At 44.5% G+C, this 21,135-nt stretch overlaps 1 long non-coding RNA gene across 1 annotated transcript in view; it reads right to left on the reverse strand.

The window, feature by feature from the left end:
* The window catches only part of LOC137853240 (uncharacterized), a 91,335-nt gene that overhangs the window by 45,047 nt on the left and 25,153 nt on the right, over window positions 1–21,135 (reverse strand). The window contains exons 3-6 of the long non-coding RNA XR_011094345.1: window positions 11,655–12,037; window positions 11,119–11,201; window positions 3,886–3,963; window positions 3,472–3,627 (exon numbers count right to left, since the gene is read on the reverse strand). This is a non-coding gene — a long non-coding RNA (uncharacterized lncRNA). The remainder of the gene's footprint in view (window positions 1–3,471; window positions 3,628–3,885; window positions 3,964–11,118; window positions 11,202–11,654; window positions 12,038–21,135) is intronic.

Consider the following 21,135-nt stretch of genomic DNA (forward strand, 5'->3'; position numbering starts at 1 on the left):
AAAAAATCCCCCATAACACCGTGACTTATTTTAATAAGAAATTAACTTTCTGCATGAGACAGCAAAGTAAGACAGCCCTTGCCTCAAAATACCTGTGCGCTCTATTGCTACCTGAATCCCAGTCTAGAAGCTGACATTTCTCCTCCAGCATCCTGCTTATATATAAATTCAATAGAATAGTCTTGTTAGGCTTTGCCACCTGGAAAACACTGTAGCTCACATAAAGTTATGACTCCCTATATTCTCTGGCCTTTCATATCTGCCATGACAATTCCCAGCCACTGCCAGGTGAAGCCAGCCAGCATTTATGGAACACGAACAGACTAATCATTTCCAATAGCGGGACACGATTAGGATATAATTGCAGCAGTTTACATTGACATCCAAGTGGACAGATATGAGCCAAAAATTGGAGTAAGGGATACACCCATCTACCACCCAAACGTAAACAAGCCAGCATGGTTAAAAAGAGGACTAGAACATAGGGCTCAGGCATTCTCCTTCAGCTGTGCTGTGGTACAATTGCCAAATTGCCACACAACCTTTCTGCCAGACTATTTATCCAGCCATACACTGACCCTTACCTCACACTAAAAGTTTAGCGGCTTTTTTCAGTACCACCTTTTTTTTTAAACAGGGCTAGAAGTGCATTATTCTTGTTAAGAGTGACAGATTTTATTCTGGATGTTGGTTGTTGTAGGGTCACAACTTTGACCTGCTATGTACCTAAAACCCAGCTCATCCTGAGCCAAGCCCAGCCCCACTGCAGTGTGCACACCAGTGCCAGCATGGGTTCCCTTGCTCAAACCAGCAGTAACGTGCATGCAAAGGGGCACATGAGGAATGAAACCTACATGAATACAGCTTGTTAATGGATGATTGAAAATCCAGTTGCGGACTATGGGTATGTGAAGGAACACCGGGGCAGGTCTTCAGTTGGGATAAATCAGTACAGTGGTCCTCATGCTGAGCAAGCTCTACCTTATACAACCTTTGTGAACTATGAGCCCCATTCAGAGCAGAGTTTCTCACAGGAGAAAGACAAAGCCTTTTCTCTCAGCAGTACAAGTGAATCCCACTCCACCATGAACATTTCCCTCGCTGACAGAAAGATATGGAGCAAAGCTATCTGTGTTTGGGTAGGGGCTGTCCTGAAAGAGACCTGACATTACCCTGATAATTTACTTCCCTGCCTCTTTACAAAATGGACTAAATTAGACTAAATTAAACTTTTCCCAAATTTACATTTCCAATAAAGTAATGACCCTGGATGAACCAGCCTCTACAGTATGCTGACACATTTCTGTATGCAATGGTCAATCCATCCCTCCTGGTACTGTCACCAGGAGAAAATGGCTGCTGCTCAGCTGCAAGTTCTCACCCCCGTTTAGGGGTTTATGAGACAATTTGGCCTAAGTTTGCCCTGTGTCTGCACCTCTGGATATCAGAAACCTCCTCAAATGTGTTGGCCAGATGGAGGGAGCTCTCTTGGAGGCTGGGGCAGTTTCTACTGGTGGAGGATCTGGCCTGTGAACACCTGCACCTATGGCATGAGGACAAATAAAGGCCCAAGATCCAAACACAGTGTGCTCTCAGGCTCCTAAGCTGCACAAAATTCCATTTCCTTTCCACTTGTGCTAAACGTAAAAACAGAAACAAAAGCACACACCTAAATAAACAGAAAAGCACAGACAGCAGAAGGGGAGAGAGGCCCTAGTGCAGGTTGCAAGCCAACTAGTACAAAGAGATGTTTTCTATTTGCAGTCCTTCGTGTGAGACCTTGCCATATCATGTGGATGAGAATGTGAGTGGGAGACTTGTTGGATAATGTTGGTTTTATAAATGTCTCACAACTGCAGAAACACCTGCTTTACATTATGTTTCTTGTTGGTCCACAACAAAAATCCTCCCTGGTCAGCGGTCCTCAGCAGGCCTTGCTCCTTCCTTCTCTGTGGACAGCTCAAGTCACTGGTCTCTCAGCTCTGGGACACCACAGGATCACAGCGGAACCTCATCAAGAAGGAGGGGGAAGACAGAAGGGAGAAGGGCACTTCTGCACAAAATCATGCCAAAATGTTGGCTAGTGGACCAAAACCGCATGAGACTGCTTCCCATAAGGTGGGGGAGGCGAGGCAGGAAGGTTAGCCAGGCCAAATGGACAGGTCTTGAAGACCCATCTGTTTTCACCATGAAAACCTCACAGCCCACACCTATGCAACACACACCACTCCAGTCACCACAAGTTATTACTCTTGGTCTCCACTGCTTCCTGCGAAGCTGTAATGGGTCTGATACAGTGTCCAACGAAACCAAAGGGAGCCTTTCCATTAACTCAATGGGCTCTGGATCAGGCCCAACATCTGTTTGGCCCTCTCTGTACATAGTGCAGCCAATTTATTCTTTATCCATTCCTGGGCCTCTCTCTCCTACTTCTGGTTGTCATTAGCCACACTAAGCACCACCCCAGGAAGAGTCCATCCCCACCCCGTCAGCAGCCGAGCCCCTGGCATGGCAGAGCTGCGAGCGCTGCCCCAGCCCCTTATCAATCCAGCAAGCTGTCTCTCCTTCCTCCTGGTTCACGTTGCCAGGTCTAGCTCCGAGCTCCTCTTGCCCTAAGACCATTCCCCTATCTCCTCAAGTGCAAATATACACATTGCGCCCCAAAGACAGTTTGCAGTACTTCAGTTTCCAACCACTCTAACCAAATTTGTGATTTATGTTGCACAGACTGTGATGGGACCAGACACAGATCTTGTCTAGGTCTCATGCTGACATTTATGGGCCAGAAGACGCCACTCATTTACTGAACAATACACAATATTCATTTCTTCAGGACTTTGCTGGGCCCTTGTATTCCAGGGTCCTTTTGTCACCTGTCACACATGGATTCCCATGCTGTGAAATGTATGCCATTGCCAAAAAGAGCTATTAATAGCATTAAGAAGCCAAGCAGCTTCCTATATCAAAAAAAAAAAAAAAAAAAAAAAAAAAGATCTCCAGCATCAAATCTATATCTTATCCCAGACACAGAGCTGCAGATTCCTTTTGGGCACTGACATTGTGTAAGTGAGAACTCCATGCAAAAATCTTCCCACCCCAGTGTACCCCCAAATCACATGGGTTTGAAAATGTGAGCATGATGCCTGAGGCCAGATGTGTGGACTGGCAGACTGCTGGCACTGTGCATAGGTACATCTGCATGTCAGGTAGTTACTCATCCCTGCATACTTCCCTGATAAAATCTGGATTGCCTAAAGCTGGTATTTTCACTGCAGTTTCCTTATCAAGGTATTTACCACCTCCTGTCTGTGCCTTGCAGACTGAGGGTGTTAAATGCTCCCTTGCTCTCTTTGCAGTGCAGTGAGCTCAGGCGTGTAGGAGCTGCTGTACAGGATGGGATTTCTAAACCCACTGGAGCATGCAGTGGGTGGCTGCTGGCCTGGGCTCAGTAGGATCTCACGCTGTTTGTACCTGGGATGTTGTTCTTTTGATCCTCTTGCTGCCTTTCTGCAGCTGGCGGGCTCCTTCCGGTGGTTTATGGTGTTTGTGGTGTTCTCTGGTAGTCCCAGCAGTTTACAGGCTGTTGTCTCCCACGGAGGGCTCTGCCCTGGTGTAGTTGTTGTATGGCTGTATGAGGAGCAGAGTTTGGGATGAAGTTATCTCAGGAGCGGCAGAAGTCTGTACAGAACCTCAATCTATGCACAAAGCATCTTTTTCTCCTTCAAAAATAGAAAGCCCCTCTCTTTCTCGTTAAATAACAACATTACCACGAATACCATGAATGCCAGCTACCACAAAAGTCAGGTGTGGGGTCCAAGAGCACCCCACACCTCTTTCTCACCCATTGCTGATAGTAATCATTTTTTTAAAGCTACTGGTTCTTACCTTCCTCTTTCCATGAGAGAGAACATCACTCTGATTCCTGCACACTGTCCTTGGTGGATCTGCTGTTCACCTCCAAGGCTGAGAAAAGGGGAAAAAGAAGGACAGATTCTGAAACACAGTTTCTGAAAAATTACTAACTTCCTTCAGGAAGAACACTGTTTGATTACATACTGGGGAAACCTAAGCAACAGATTTGTTTCAATTAGGTTTCACAAATATGGGAAATATTTAATCAGTTTAAGAATAATATTTACAGATCTTGTTTAGCTGGGTGCACATTGCACTGGGGGAGGACGTAGTTTATTTTGGGATGCTGATTCCACAAACAACACTTCCATGAACAACTCCTGTGAGCAGTACATTGTATGAATATTGCTTAGTGTCAATCAGACTTAAAAGGAAACCTTTGGGCTAAGTTCAAGCAAAATGAAATGAAATTAAATATAATTTGATTTCTAAGATGTCCCCAAGTTCTGTCAGTTTGAAAATTACAATATAGTTTTTCATGCTTCATATAAAGAGACGTTCTTCTGACATTGTTGTTCCAGTTGGGGATCTAGAAAAAAAGAAAAGTCAAAACTATCTCATGGAACAGATTTCTAAATGACTTGAAATTTCTGTCTTGAGACAGGCTGGCTGAAGAAAAAGAGTGAACTTCCCAGCTGCTTTTCCTAGACCAACTGCCCAACTGTAACCACGCTGAGCAAACTTGTTTAAATCCCATCGCTACACCCCCATAGCATGCAATGCTCGCTGGATGTTGGACAACACTTAATGGGACCCAGGAAAAAGACCTTTATTTCAGAATATTTAACTCCTTGTGGCCTTTCTGGTGAAAGAGGCTAGACTTGGACCCAAGGCTGCTATCGTATCTGACAGCTTTCAGTGCCTGTCCCAGAAAGAAGCCCACCAGCTGGGGAAAATGAGTCTTGTCCACTGGCAGCAGTGAAGGAACATCAGGCAGAGTTCAAGGGGCTGGTTTTTCCCATTGCTTTGGTCTTGGGACAAGCCAGCACTGAAATCAGAGAGATGACCGCATATCTGAGGCGGTGTTAATTAGGTGCCAATTGCAATGAAGACATGACAGCATGGGCTTCCATGGGAGCTGCCTGCTGGCGATCAGCTCCTGCATCCAAGCCTGTATCCTGCTCTGCATCCTCCCTCCTCTTAAGACTAGCTAGGCTGAAATCGGCTTGGGATATGCGTGCTCTTGCTGTGGTTTCTCCTCAGACTGCACTGCGATTTTTTGGAGGTGTGCACCTGCCGCAGCCCCTGCCTGTGTGCCTGGGTGCTGGTGCCCCGAGCTCGGGGAGGAGCAGCCCCGTGAGAAGCCTGGGGCGAGACGCACAGGAAAGCAGATGCTTTGCCAAGTGCTGACCCGCAGCTTTGTCCTGTCCTGAAACCTCCAAAGATACTGAGAATAAAACCTGGGGAACCATGTAGTGCAAGAGAGCAACTAAAAAATTACTCCTGTAGTGAAGAAACCACATAATATATTCAAGATGTCAGAGGTTAGCCGTGGTGCATGTGAATCATGCTGCAAATACCTCACCTTTAACTTTACCGTCGTAATTAGATTACAAAGTTTTTATTACGGTTTTAAATTCTGCCTTTATAGGTTGCTGCCCAGCTGTGCACTTAAATCTGGTTTTATCACACTTTCTGAGCTCATCACATTTAATTCTGCCCCTACAATGCTGGATTAACTTTAAGGGTCACTGAAGTCAGAAGTCACTCACCCTTGCCCTACTAATGGATTCACACCACCCCAACGCGGCCCTGAAGAGTGATGTGTACAGTAAACTCTATTTATTGGCACGGTGGAGGGCAAGGGGCGTTGGGGTTGTTTGCTTATTTACTGCACTGCTGCGCTTAGCTGCCGGGATGTTTGCACGGATTACTGCGTCCACAAGATGCTGTTTACCTCCATGTAATAGCCTGTTGCAGTGAAATCTTCTCAGCAGCACTGGTCTGAGAGCTAAAAGGGAGAATACTGACGTCTGCCTGTGAGAATTGGATGGCTGCTTAACGAGGTATATAGGCTTGTATCATCCGAGGAACTGATCAATTGTCTCCATTCAGAAATCCAGAAATCACACCCGGCCATCACGCTCATTGCAGCCAGAAAGCCCAGACCTGGTGTTTCACGGCTCCTGTCTCTGATATTTCAGGCAGTCCCAGAGGAGTAAGAATACATTATTTTTTCTAAGGATGACTTCTTCATTGTTTCCATCACCAAGAAAGCATGTCAAGGCACAGAAGAAACTCTTCATCCAGACAACATTCATCCCCAGGTTTTACCTTGATCTCTTTTTCTTTGAGCAGCAAAGATCAGATGTGTTGGTGTTAGATACCACCCACACAAGAGGATTCGTTGTCCTGAGAAATTCATCACGTAAATGGGCAAATAAAGGGGAAATCACATTCTTTCCATTAAAAAATGGAGACATGAGGTATTGAACATCCAAGTGATTTACATGAAGTCACAAGGGGGAGTCTGAAAAGGATCTGAGAAATAAAACTAGCTCCAGTGGAAAGGTCATTTCTCTCTTTCTTGCAGGGGAATACTTTGAACAGAATTAGAACAGACCTGAGCCAGAGATGGACAGCAGGGACTTTAATGAAAAACGGAGGGCAAAATTCATCAGTGAGTAATGCCATGACAATTTTTAACCTTTGCCATTCAATGACTAGACATAACAGTTTTGGAACCAAGGTTAATAATTTTCGGCAATATACAACCTTCTCCCAAGGAATGTGCGGTGATTAGGGCAAAAAATTTCACATGGTCACAAAATATCTATCTCAGAGTCCTGGGCTTATAAAATACTCTATTTCCTCCATTAATTGTGTCCACGTGGAGCTGTAACTAAGTAGCTGAAACAAATAAAACCAAAGTAATATTGTTTCCTTTTAAAATATTTCACTTAATTTGTGGAAGAGGTTTGGGCTCATTAAAAATAGACCATCTCCCATGAGGGCTTTTCCCTTTTCTTCTCCAAGGCTCTCGACCAATCCCTGGTAATGCGTATAGCAGCGCGCCGCTCCTCACACAGCCGCGGGGGCTGCTCTCCTCTTTGACTCCGCAGCTCCTGCCGTGATCTGCAGCAAGGGCAGGCAGCGCTCCTCTGGCTAAGCAGAACGAGGCCTCCGTGTCCTCTGATGCATCGCTGCCCTGGGGTGACCACTCGGTGTCTCTGCCTACAATTTCCTCCTTCCATCTGCAGCTCGTTAGGGAACTCCAGCCCTTCCTCCTGTGTAAAGATTTGGCTATCATGACCTGTGCGTTTTTAAAGGAAGTGGCAGTATGTTCCCTGCAGCCGCAGCACAAGCAATGCCTAGACATCAGCTACCATCCACACAGTGTAAGTTATTCTTCGCATGGGTCTTAGTGTGTTCCCTGATCTCCCGAAGTTAAGTTATGAATCAGTTACTGGTGAAATCACAAACCTCTGTGTCATCTGTGACAATTCCCTTCCCCAGGCTGATGTCAATCACAAACCAGAGGGCAGAGCACATGAGACAGAGGGAAAGAGCAACCTGGAGCAAGGGCGTTAGGCTGCAAGAACAACCCCCGGAGGAGATCGAGTGACTCCAGAGATTCCTTTCCTGCTTAACATCGTTTCTTCACCTTCTTCAAGATGTCTTTTCCTCTTATATCCACTCCTCCAAAACAAAGGCCAAACAAAAATGGGAAAAGACCTGGTGACTCCATGTAGTCCCCTGCAAAGTCCTCATTGCTGGTGTGCTCTAACCAGCAGAGTGCTCCCACTGCAGTGCAATAGGGCACACAAGGTGGATGATGGATGGATCTGACCAAGGGGGGGGCAAGTATGCAAGCATTCAAGTTGCAGGAAATTTAGTGCAGAAGTTGAGGCTGTGACCTTCTGTATGACGGGACGTTTCATGAGGCAGTAGTGCCTTGCTGGCACCCAGCATCCTCACCCTCACCCACCATCCTGATGAGGCCCTGAATACGCATCAGGTATCTCGGGCAGATGTCATGGCATGTGCACTTCAGCCCTGTTTCATAAAGACTCTTCCATAAAATCGGTCCTATGACCCGTCTCTGCGCTTCTCCCAGTCACACTGCAGAAGAATTTATGCCAATGTTACCAGGCAACAGCCAAACTATTCGTGAGGGCATCCAGACAAAGGATGGAGAGCAGTTCAGAGGCTCCCCCAGTGCTGGGTCACTCCAGTTCTTCTCACTGGTTTTGTTCTCCTCCTGGGGGGTGAAGCCACATCTGGAAAATTACTGGTGTCCTGCTGTTCACTATGGACACCACTGGGAACTGGCATATGGTCTTGTAAACCGTGATTAGATCTACAAAGTAAACTCTCATTATGACTTCTCTCAAGGTCTTTAAAAACACATTTCCCTAACTGCTATGATTACATTCAAATTCTTTTATTTTAGTAATAAAAATATTATCCACATTTTCCTCTCTTCCTCCTCTTCTGATCATAATCTCGTTGGGCACAATAGAAAAATCACTCCACATTCTCTTTTCTCCCCATGCTCTCCAACTCCTCCCGTCAGAACGACAATATGAATATAAACAGCCTCCCTGCGTGGATGAGCTGAAACTGATGTGTGGAGCTCTTCTGGAGCATATTACAAGGTAACTATCACCAGTCATTCATTGGCATTATCCTTATTATTATTACTGCTATTGCTTATGTTTGTGCCCCCCTTAGAGATGATAGCTGGGATCAAGGCCTGATGATGGTGCAGATGCTGTGCAGACAACGTGTGAACGCGGTCCTTGCCCTCCGCCTGGAACAGATCTAGAGCAATGCAGCCGTGAAACAGAGTGCAAGACATTAGGGGAAACACTTGGCCAGTGTGAGAAACAGCCCAGCTCAATTAATCCTCTGTCACCGCCACTCCTCTGATGCCTCTTTGCATAACCGGAATTTTTCGTGGTGCTGTCTTTGGTGATCATGAACGTGGCTGTACCAAATGACTTTTTAATGCAAAGCACAAACCCCAGAAGTGCCATTACCCAGCCCCAGGAAACAAGCTTCCAGCAGCTGACTGGGACGGCAGTGAGGCTTTGCCCAAACTCTTACCCGCACTGTAAGAGCCATGGGAGAACTTGAGTGGGATGAAGATTTCTGCCCTGAGTATGTTTATCCCAGAGTATAATGTCATGCTCCAGGCAGGCACGCACTAGTCCTGGGCAACTTCAAAGGAATTAATTCAGGATCACCTCTCAGCCCTGTAAGAGCCTGGAGGGAGAGCTGGACCTGCCGACTCTGCACCCAGGTACTGCAGCACCCAGGAAAAAGGCCTCTGACCACAGCTAGGGAGCTCAGCTCATCTAGGTTGTCCTGGTGTCCTCTGGGGGAAGATGAGCAGAACCTACACGCTCAACAGAGGGCTGTGTATTGCTTATATCAGATCTGTAAAGAACTATGAAATACTCCTATATATTTTAATTTTTATGATACTAACAGAAGAGCCTTCCCAGATGTATCACAGGCACTAAGGAACTAAAAATATTATCCGGTAGCAGTTTGCTTCACAACGGGGACTGTGCGTGCAGGTCACATATGCCTATACAGGCATTTTCTGGACTGTGTTTTTCTATGCGTCATGAATGGAGACACAGACATAAGAACACTTGGTTTTAAGAACTGAATCACTTGGCTTTGATAAGATTTTGTCTAGATAAAAAACGAATTGATTGACATCTCATATTTCTGGGCTTTAGTGAGATCATAACTGCACTTTAATTGGTTTAATTACCAGGACATAATATTACAGGTATGTAATGTAGACCTGTAATATAGAGTTATACAATATAATATAATATAAGTGCAATATATAATAAAATGTAACAGGTAATATAACACAGTTTTTCATGGTAATTATTACTAGGATTATCAGTAGTAAATATTCAGTGACATGACTAGAAATTTCCGGTAAGTAATGTCCTCAGGATTCGGCCCTTCTTGTATAAGCTTCTAAGAACAACTTACATAGGAGGAAATGTGAAGGTTGTGAAAGCATTTGCAGGCTAGGGTGGGATTTGGCTTCAGTAAGCTTGGGGTCTAAGTTCTTCCAAGATGTTTAGGCACCTAACTCCCACTTCAAATTTCCATGTTCTCTTCAGAAATGTATTTTTCCTTTAGCTTTTTCCATGGCTGGCTCAATGCTCACAGCATTTTTCACAATCTATCTGTTGCCTGCATTTTGGAAATGGCTATTAACAGTCACCCAATATTTTCCTACCATAATTGTTTAGATCTCTCCAGTGACACAGTTAGCATCTGGGAGAAACACCGTAGTGTGCAATTGTCTTTAATTATCTTTCCATTGTGAGAAGGGATGGTATGTGCCAAGGCATTTATTACACCTGACAAGGGCTATGTATTTACAATGGGTGTTTATACACGCTAATTCTTTACAAAAATACCTTGACAGAAAGTGCTCCGCCTGCCCTCATGTTCCCTATCGCAATTGCTGATTAATATTATTGTGCTGAAAATGATCCTATCAATTAAAGCCTCTCCTGTCATAACCGCTGCTCCCTGCCTAGCTATGCCTAATTAACCTGCCGCTGACTCACACGCAGGAAAGGATGTTCGCTAGGCAGACCTGGCCTTGCTGATCTGATTTCCATTGCTCCACTTGATTTTATACAGAGCCCTCCGTTTGGCTAAGCGTGTGCCTCACCTGAAGGACATTATCCAGTGGGTTTCCTTCTCCACTCAGCACTTCTTGTACTCAACTCCTGCTGCTGATTAGGGTTTAATGCTATATTCAGATACCTGGTTAAGTTCCCGTTGATATAATTGGTACTAGGGCTGACCGTAAGCCTATATTTAAAGCCAAGTGCCATCTGATCCACTATGCCAGTTACACTGGTTAAAATAAAGTTGTGAGTGCACAGCATTATTCTGAAAAATACTGCACACAATGACTGCAGCTGTTCTGAATTTTCTGTGTATTTGTCAAGCGAAAGAGATGTTTATGTTGCTTGTATAAATAAGGCTTGATCCTTCAAAGTGGAACAGAATGCAACTGTTTCGCAGATCTGGTCTCTGGGAATTATGGCAGGACTGGGAAGGACAGTGGGGAGAGCCCTGCCATTGCTCCCAGACCAGGTTCAAAGAGTGACTTTGCTGTCTACAAGATGCTTTGGGCTTAATTTGGAGGGTTTGTATCTAGGTACATTAGAATAAACAGAAGTCTAATGGGATTGTCAAAAGGACATTACTCACCCCTCGGGAGGCCTCTTCTTCTGCCAGAGCTCCTGCCTGCCTCAGCTCAAATTGCAAAATCTCCATGTTCTTCTGTTTCTCATCTGTTACAAGAGAGATAATTACAGAGGTGCTAAGAGGATAAACGTAGCAAAGTCCGGGAGGTGCTCAGAAAAAGAGCATGTAGGATAGATAGAGCACGAGTAGAGCACTTGTCTGAAGGCATGCCTGAGCTCTGCAGGGACACAAGATGGGGTTTCTGGCCGACCACAAACTCCGCTGTGATGTGGTCAAATGGGGCTGGGTGAGGGCTCTCAGGATATGGGGTTGTCCTCTCCAGTTTTGCTTCAGATCAGCTGCCTAGAGATGCTGGACTCTCAAGCTATCTTTGGCCTTTTCAATGATTAAGAAATTAATAGGATATCCCTGAGGACAACCTTTTACACCAGCTATCTGGTGCCACTCTGTGCCGTGAGAGATAGTGCCAGCTACAATGAATCACACAGAGGAGAAAAAAAAACAATCTCTTCTTTCCCAACTCTCCAATAAAGACTAACTTAAAATACGGAGGAGCATTCCTGCTGGAAGCTGCTTCCCATTCATCCATCCCGGCTTGCTGGCTGCCCTTGGTGATAAAGCTGTTCGCCACGTGTTGCTCAGTGGCGTTACAGCGATTACGTCCAACCAACACGGCGCAGTGGGGAACCCATCCTGCTGGCCCCGCAACTGGGGCCACGCAGAAGGAGATGGGATCTTAAGAGAAAGGATGGCACGTGGTGAGCCACTGCCTCTTTGCCTTGGGACCAGCTCCGTGGTGGGTGTTGCAGATTACGTTCTAGGCAAGCGTGATGAAATCTCGTAGAGGGACGGCAAAGTGAAGAAAGCTATGCACGTGTGCCATCTAGTAGACGAGGCCTTCAAACTTTCTTCTTGAACTAACCTATAACAACAAAAATAAAAAAGAGAAACAAATAAAGCTTAAAAAGTGAGTCCATCTCACAGGGTATAAAATTAATCATTGAATCAAACAGGCTAAAGGATGAGGAAGGGATGTGGAAAAATCAAGTCTTTTTTCCCTGTGAAACCATGGTATTCTTGTAAACAGAGAAGGGGAGAGGAGCTCTTTATTCTCGCAGGAATGTGAGAAAGTGCCACTGTGCAATGAGACAGGTGGCTGGCACACTGGTGTCTGCAGCACTAACCAGGAGCAAGGCACTGTAGAAGGTGTTCTACCTCAGCCTGCTCCCAAAGTGTCCTGGAGTCCTCTACCCATGAGAAGCATTTTCCCTCCCAGACGTCTCCTTCCCTGGCAGTTCTGACCTTCCTCCTGCACTCAGAGGAGAGCTGGAAGGTGGGCAGAATTGGCCATGGCCATACTGCTAGTACATCACGGGCAGGTAACCCGTATGGGAGTGTTTGTTCTTGTCAGCGACTCCCATGGGAGCTGAAGGTATGCGGCACCTCACTGGAGCAGCACTTGCTATTGCCACTAGTAAGAGTAATAACTGTAATAATAACAATAAAAGGCAGGGGAAGAAATAATATTGCAACTTCCTTCCAACCTCGAGGTCTCTGTGTGTTGGGATTCCACAGGCACTCTGCTCCGCTTTCTTTGAAGCAGTGGTAAATAGAAATGGCTGGCAAAGCTTCAAAAGAGCCATATAAAAGAACCATATACCTACATGGTTATATAGGGTTTGTATAAGGAATACACATTTATTTCTTTGAAATATGCAGTCCCACCAGTAGATTCCTTTTAGACTACACTTTGCTTTGAAAGAAAAACATCCAAAGGAAAAAGAGAAACATCAAGAGCTCTGCAATTGTTCCATTTCAAAACTTAGTACTTTGAGGTTCTCATGTAGATCACTATGCAAGACTGTGAAAAGCAGGAAGAAAGACAACAGCTTTTTAGGAGGAAAGAAGGAAGTTTTTTTGTTTGTTTGTTTTGTTTTTGTTTTTGTTTTTCTTTCTGGAGTGATTCCTAAACTCTCAAGTCAGATGTCAGAATTCCTTCTCACCATGGGATTCCAGCTCGTACGTCATTTGAAGTGTTGCTTATATGCCTCTATCTATCACCACCAACACCATAGGAGCTACACACCGTATCTCCTGTTTTATTAATCCTCACAGAGCCCACGGCCCACAGGGAGATGCTACTATCCCCACAGCTCTGGAAACTGAGGCAGGAAGCAAGTAGGTGACCTTACAACTTCACACGGAGCATCGCTGACAGCGCTAGGTGACAAGCTGCATCTCGCGAGTCTGTGATCCGCACTTCTGTCAAAAAATCCCCTTTTCTACTGTTTTCTGAGTCAGCCTGGGTAACGACAAGGAGGCTTTTGTTGTTGCCATTTGAGGAGCTGGCTGTTGGTCTGAGCTCTCGCGTTCTCGTTAAGGAGGCCACGAGGGGAGAGCAGAGCGCCGATCCCAGCGGGAACACGTGTCCTAGGTTGGTCCGTCTGCAAAATAACTCTTCTGCATGTCATCTAGGCCAAGAGCCGAGTCTGGGATCTGCTACATGGCTAAGTTTCCTCCCTGCGGCGGCCAGAGCAAGCGTGGTGACAGTTATGGGGAAGGAAATTGAAATGTTTTGGGGAGTTATGGCATGGAGAGTGACATCTGTGGCAATGGGCTCATTAAGTGAAGGATTTGGTGTAATACATATTGTAACAAGGTCATATTTTCAGAAAACTAGGACTTGCCAGAAAAACAAACTAAATCAGCCAGGCTTACGAATCGGTTTGCTTCCAAACTCATCTTTAATCTAAGTTCTTTTCAAGGTCATCACAACCAGGCTTGCATGAATCTTGGGGCCTAATCCTCATCTGGTGCAAGCTGGAGTGAATCCATTTAACTCAAGGGAACCTCGCCAGTTTACATCAAATAGTAGTTATTTTTAAGGGTAGGTCATGTAGAAATATGTAAGTACTTAATTCCAGCTATACTTTTTGAATAAAGCAAATAAATCTGTAACCCACCAGGATACAGAGCATCCAAATTTTTGTTTCAAGCCACGGGAGAAGCATCTCCTATGTTGAGTCACTGATGCTGTAATGTGGAAAACCCAGGGACAGAAATGGCATTGAGGTCTTTGTGGAGTATTCCCCAGTCCATCTTTTGCCAAGAAGAGACTTCCAGAAGGGTGCTGGTCTGGTCACTGTGCTTGAGCCGAAGGTGCTGCCAAGAGAGAAACTGGAGCAACTCACCGGTTTCTCCCATGCTCACCGCAGTGACCAAAGAGGTGCAGCTCCCTTGAAGTAAGTCGCTCCCTTTCAGATTTCACCAGATGAGAGTTTGGCCATGGGATTCCAACAATCCCACGTCTGACAGCCCTGAGAAAGCACTTGGATGGAAGATGTGTTTAGAAACAACAATGACTTGAGCAAATCCTGGCCCCATTCAGCTTTCAAAACTGGTCAGAACCCCAAAAATCGCACTCCACATTGAATTGTGCAGCTTCGAGGAGGAAGACAAACCATGATTTGCCTCACTGCTGGGATGGGCTGGCTCAGAATGGTCCCCTCACGCGAGAGGCAGTACAAAAACTGTGAATTACATTTGATTTTTCATCTCTAACTAATTCTTCTTTCTGTGGCCTAATTCCTGGCCATGGTGAACTGATTTGCCCTCAGTCCCACAGATTCCTCTTCATGGGAAGACAGAAGGTAATGAATGACTGAATTCCCTCAGGAAGGAGAGACCATTCTTAAGCTTAAAAAGGAGAAAAAAATATATATATAAGAAAAATGGTTGCCTGCATTGGAAGTGGTTCAGGAAGAGTGGCAAGAATTCAGGGAAAGGGAAAGGGAAAGAAAGATACCCAGTAGCAATTTTTCAAATTTTGTTTTCGAGCAAAAACGTTAAAACCCAGGAATGACCCAGGGACCAGCTCTTTTGCTGCACTTTTGACTGTTGCCTCTAAAGACCCTAGTGCAGTGGCTTCCCCAAAAGATCAAAGCCGCTAGGTATTATCTGAGCATAAAGAAAAAGAAAGGTATCACCTAATGAAGTACTGAGATGGAGAAATACCTGTTTTGTGTTTTGTTGTTTTTTTTTAACATCCTTTGCACTTGAATAATTGTCTCCCTTAGCAAAAACGGTGCACTGAATATAAGGCAGAGGCAAAAGAATATTTAAAAGCTATAATTACTGCTGTTTAACAATTCAAAGTTCTATCTGAGGATGTTTTGAATACCATCTATGGTATGTTTTCTCATTTTAATTTATAATTATTGGGGAGAAGCTTAGCTTTGAGTGCTTCTCTTCTAAAAACATAGAATAATATATAGTACATGTTTGGTTTGTAGAGAAGGATACAAAATCAGGAAAAAACATGTAGGAAGGATACATTTTTTTTTTTTATGCGTAAGCAAGGTTTAAATGGAATAATTAAATTTACCATAATCAATAAAATGTGTGAGTCAAGTTTATTGAAGTGGCTATTTCCCATTGCATAATTTCCCTGGGGAACTTTCATTTTTAATTCAAAAATAAAAAAAAAATAATAATAAAAAAACCCAACCCCCTGAGCACTTACTGTAAATATGCCAGCATACGTGTGAGGTTAAGAAAAGCACGAGCCTACACCCAGGAATCAAAGAGGGGCTTACCACTGCTTTGACACTAATTGTAAAAGCTGAACATTTTCTAGAACCATAATCAAATATTAACTGCCATGGGGGACTCATTCAGCAGCTCACAGTAATTCTAATAAGATGCAGAGCCCTTCACCTTCGGGTCACCAGTTCAAATCCACTTTGGGCTGGTTAGTAAACACAAGGTAGACCCCAAGTCCGGTGGAGAGCCAGAGCATCCAGAGTAGATGCCAGAGCATCTGTTGGGCAGAAGTTGGAAAGGTTTTCCCTTCCTTTTCTTCCCTGCATCCCAGGTCATCCACGCTTCCCCTGGGACTGATGTGGCCACCTCCTCTGGGGCCCCACCTCGTGTCCCTTGGCCCCAGATCCTCCCTTCTGGAGCGCAGAAGGGAAGCCCTCCTCCTTGCTGCCCTTCCTCCGCTGCTCCCCGGCTGCCCCCCAGCACCTACCACCAGAGAGGCCGATCTTGGTGTGGTGTTTCTCAATACTCCTCAAACATCCCTTATGATGAACATTCCTTCGAAAATGTAAGCAGCAGTATCACCTCTGCCCCTCTTCCACATGTACAATTCCTCTTAATTAATTAGTTCATTTACTTGAGCACCGCGTGGAAAGCACACTGATCAAACACACAACCTAAAATACCCAGCCCTCACCCCCCTGCCTTAGGCTGCACAACAACAGCTCTGCCAGAAACGGCGGCGTTTGAAAACTGAAGCCGGGTCCTTGGCTCGGCATTTCACCTGGCTTCAGGTAGCAATTCTTGCGCTGCTCTGAGCTGAGCACAGCTCCAGCTGAGGCACTCAGGACACAGGACTGCCAAGAGCCCCAAAGCAGCTCAGATTTTGTGGCAAACACCCTGCAGGTCTCCCCACGACACCAGGGTCTGGACGGGTGCTGAGCCTACTGTGTCTTTTGTGGGGAGGGCATGGATGGTTTGGGTTCCTCAGTTTTTCAGGCTGAGTACCCACCACAAGATGCCTACGTGGCTGAACCAGCCTAAAGACAGGCTGCCACCACCACGGACAGTCTCCTCTCTTCCTTGCACACACGATCCACTTCTTGTGTGCATGGGCACAGAGGAACCTGCTTCAGGAAGTGGCACTAGCTGAAGATGAACCTTGCATTGTATTTGTGGAGTTAATTTTAGGCTGAATCACTTCCCAAGGCTTGGTATGGGCAACTTACAGCAAGGTCACAACTGCTACTGGTGGCAGCATTGGAATGGCCCTTTCCTATGGCTGGAGGGAAGCTAGACAAGGCAATCCTTGATGCACTAGGAAATCCAGAGCTAGGCATGACCTGAAGGCTGTTTTATGGCATATAGTTGCAGTATGCAACCCCATCTTTCTGGCTATGATGATATGCATGCTTCTGTGTATGTGTGTGAGCGAACAGAACAGTCTGAGGCCTTAATTGTGTCTCATATTAATGCAGCTGAAAAGTTGAGGAGCTCTACGGAACAATTCATTCATTGTCCTCTACACATCTGGGTTAATGTTTCCTCCTTGGATTAGTCTGTACCAGCATGTTCCCTCTCTGCTCACCACAAGCTAGCGGTGCCAATTTCCCTCCATGGCAGCTCCAGTGACAGCTGTTTACTTGGAAGCTCATGGATTTGATATATGGGTGCTAGCCACAAATTAATGGAATACTTTCCAGATGCAATGTCTTTAAATATTCAAACAATAAGCCAAAAGCACTAAGCTGTTCTGGCCATTTTTTAACTCCGGATGTCTCCTGGAGATGATGTAAACACAATTTCTTGGGGCAATGACCAGAACACTTCAGGGGTTTCGAAGGCGAGCAGCAGCGTCTGCTGCTGGATGGCAGCCGGTCGATGGTGCCATTTGTCACCCGAAGCCAAGACCTGAAATGACCAAGGACAGAGGAATAAAGCACAAAAAAGAAGCACTGAAGCTAACAGTTAGCAGGTGGCCTTCCCAGCCCGCTCTGCCCGAGGGCTGCGCACGTCGACTTGGAGCCCTGGGTTCAGATGAGCTGCACTTGGCATGGGCTCCAGAGAACAGCTCCCAGAAACGTCTCTGGAGCATTTCAGAGCAACAACCAGAGTCTACTGAAGATGGTGGCAGTGGGCAGAGATCACATAAATGCCTCTAACTTCTCCTTGTTAGGTGACATTTAGAAATCCTTCTCAAACAGAGAAGTGGGTACCTAGCTCAGAAATTGAGACCAATGGATCATCTCCGGTCTGTCTCACACACCAGACCTTCAGTGGAGGCATGTTGCTCCTAAGATCTCAGTTTGCATTATATTCACCCTAATGCACCCTAATTATATTCACCCTAACTGGTCCTCCAAAGTCCTCCAAACAACATTGAGGGTAAAGATCAGCATGCAAAAGTGAGCTAAACTGCTTTGTGGCTGCGTGTAATTTTGACTGTGACCACCTTTGCTCAGGTCAAACTGAAAACTGCAAAGTAGAACGGCTGCCCCGAAGCTGAACAGTAAGGATTTATACCACTCCAGAACCTGGGCCAAAAAGTGTAACTGACTTCTTGGCCAACTTGCATGATTTTTTCTTCTCTCACTGCATTTTCTTTGGCATTTTCTTCTTTGCGTTCTCTCATTTTCCACAACAATTTAACATGACCTGGACAGTTGAGCTACCACGGTATGGATTTTCTATCCAGCCATGGAGGTAGGAACTTTCTTCACACTTCTATCTACCTCAAAATGCCAGCAAACATGAGATGTGTGGCCTTATACTTGATGAGGGCAAGAGAGAGCTCTGTTTGAATTTGAAACCAGCTCAAGCCTGTTTGAAGGTTTCTTATTTATTCACTGCAATGTCGCAATTAATTAAGAGAATTAATAGTTATTAAAGTTATCATCATTTTTACTGGATGGAAAAAATCAAGTTCATTATCTAATGGGAGGAAAATAAACATCATTTTACAAGGGTTTTAAAGCAACAACAGTAATAACAAACCACCCCGAACTCTAGTCCACAGGCAGCACAGACATCTGCTAGAAAAATATGATGATTCCCCCACCCACCACCCTCAAATTTAGGGATTTGTGGAATATGGGCCTTGCCTAAAGTTGCTTGGCAGAAATCCCCATGTTAAGTTCTTATTTAATGAAATCATGTGGTAGTAAATCAAATACAGAAACAGGAATAAGTAAATCCACCACATCCTTCGAAAAAAGTATGGTTTGACTCTGTCAACTCAAGTTGCCCGGGCAATGAATTATCTGCATTTGTCAACTCAAAAGCAATCATCCAGCAGTCACCCACCTTTTGCTACAATTTTCTAATCCTCATCTCAAAGCTGAGCTGAGAGCCAGCACAAAATGGGCAGGATACTCACACGACTAGCTCCCGAAACGAGTGCTAAGCTGCCCCATCTTTGCTAAGTCCGCGGAAATGGCCCAAAATGTGGGCCCTCTTGCAAAGTGTTCAATTCTGAATTTTAAATGAAAGGTGGTAAATTAGTGTCATATACATCATGAGGGAAAGTGGCAGAAGAGTGGGAAGAGCAATGTTGGTATCATAATAGAAAAAATTAAGACGCTGGTGGATTTGGCGGTGTTAGGCTGATGGTTGGACTTGGTGATCTGAAGGGTCTTTTCCAAACTAAATGGTTCTATGATTCAATCTAGCGCTGAATTCAACAGGAGCCTTAACACACAGCCACTTTACATGGTTTTCCCTGTGCTCTTGGTGCATCCACACGGGTCAGAGCCATGGAGAGATGCTGGGTAGATTTTGTCTTCTGATAAATTCATTATAATTTGATAACAACTATGACAACGAAAAGGATCTCTCATAGAGAGAGCTTGTGAACTTTTTTCTAGAGACTTCCTACAGAAACTACGTCTGTTGAAATAACAATCTCTACAGACAACAATTGACACCTTTTAAGATATGATTCAGTTTTCTGTCTCATCTTCCATATTTTTCTCTAGAAAAGAAGATCTATTTGAATTTTGGTCCCCAAAACTCTGAGGAAAAAGTTCAGTGAAATTTTCTTTTTTTTTTTTTTTTGTTTAATCTTTATTTATTTATTTTTTGCAAAGCACACCTGTATTTTCTGTGGAAAACCACAACAAAAATAAACACTTCTTGTCAACATTTCCCCGAGGAATATTAACACGTGATTTTCATTCACTGGTATGCCCAAGAAAGCAAGCAGAAAAGAGATCATTTGTGCCTTTGCAAACAAGATTTACAAAGAGCTATCTTGTAAGGAAGTGGTTGAAAAAGGCCTTGCATCAGATTTTGCCATTGTGTCCATTTTAATCATGACCCACCCCCTGAGATTGCTGTGCTACTTGGATTTGCTGCTTGAAATTATTTCAACCGCTCAGTCATAGGAAAAGCCCCTTAGCTATTCAGTCTTTAATTTACTGACAAAACATGCGCAGTTTGGTACCCTTCCTTGTTCCCTAAGATTACACACTTTTAATTTAGTGTTTTCATTTTTATAACCGAGTACTTACAAGTACTAAGACGATGGCTTTGTGCTTGCTGGTTTGTCTTGTATCCATTATTGTTTCAGCTTTGCGATTCATTGCTGTGAAATCAATGCAAAGCAACCCCTCAGAAATCTTGGGATTCCCTGGAATCCCCATCTGAATGCCATTGAAGAAGATTTGACTTTGTAATTAACCATTTCTGAGGGAGTTAAAAAATATAAACAGCTCAAATGTGACATTTTTACAGCCTTCATAAAACCAAATGCAACATTTACTAGGTACGCATTTTAGCAAAAAGAGAAAGGTTGCCATAGCAAAAGAGCAATCATAGTAATTTTAAGCAAAACCAACACTAATTGTGGAGCAGCAAGGTGCATGTTATTGACATAAGAAAAATTCTCGCTTTGTACTTGAATAGCAGAGCTTGATAAAAACAAGAGATCACCACATGGAAACAGGCTGCAGTACTCAGCAGAAAACCCAAGCAACTGTTGCACTAGAGAGCAGAACTTAGGCAAAAACTATCCCCTCTGCTCCCAGTGATAGATTTTCTTTCTTTATGCCCTAATTTCCAGAAGTAAAGAGCGATAAGAACTACAGCTGGGTGATGCTATTTGAACTTGTTGTTGTTGTTAAACAAAACACAATTTGCGATGAGTCAATTTTTTCTTCTGCTAAATTCATAACCCAGTAAAAACAAACAAACACAACAAAAACAAGAAACCAAAACAGCATGAATTCTGAAATCAGGAAACATTTTCATTCTTACGCTTCCTTCTCTTTCCCTAAAAGACAGCCACATTACAGAGTGGTTCATTTGGGGCTGAAGAAGTGATAAGTTTTTATTGGAATTTTTCCCTTTCTTGCATTAACTAAAAAAAACAGGGGAAGGTCGCTGGTGCCAACACTGACCTCCAGAAGGTGCCTTGGCGTTTTGAGCGCCCTGTACAGAAACCGCCGTGTGGCACCATGCCTGGCCAGACAAGATGCTCTGGGA

This window comes from Anas acuta, chromosome 3, assembly GCF_963932015.1.
Source record: "Anas acuta chromosome 3, bAnaAcu1.1, whole genome shotgun sequence".
Taxonomy (NCBI): Eukaryota; Metazoa; Chordata; class Aves; order Anseriformes; family Anatidae; genus Anas; species Anas acuta.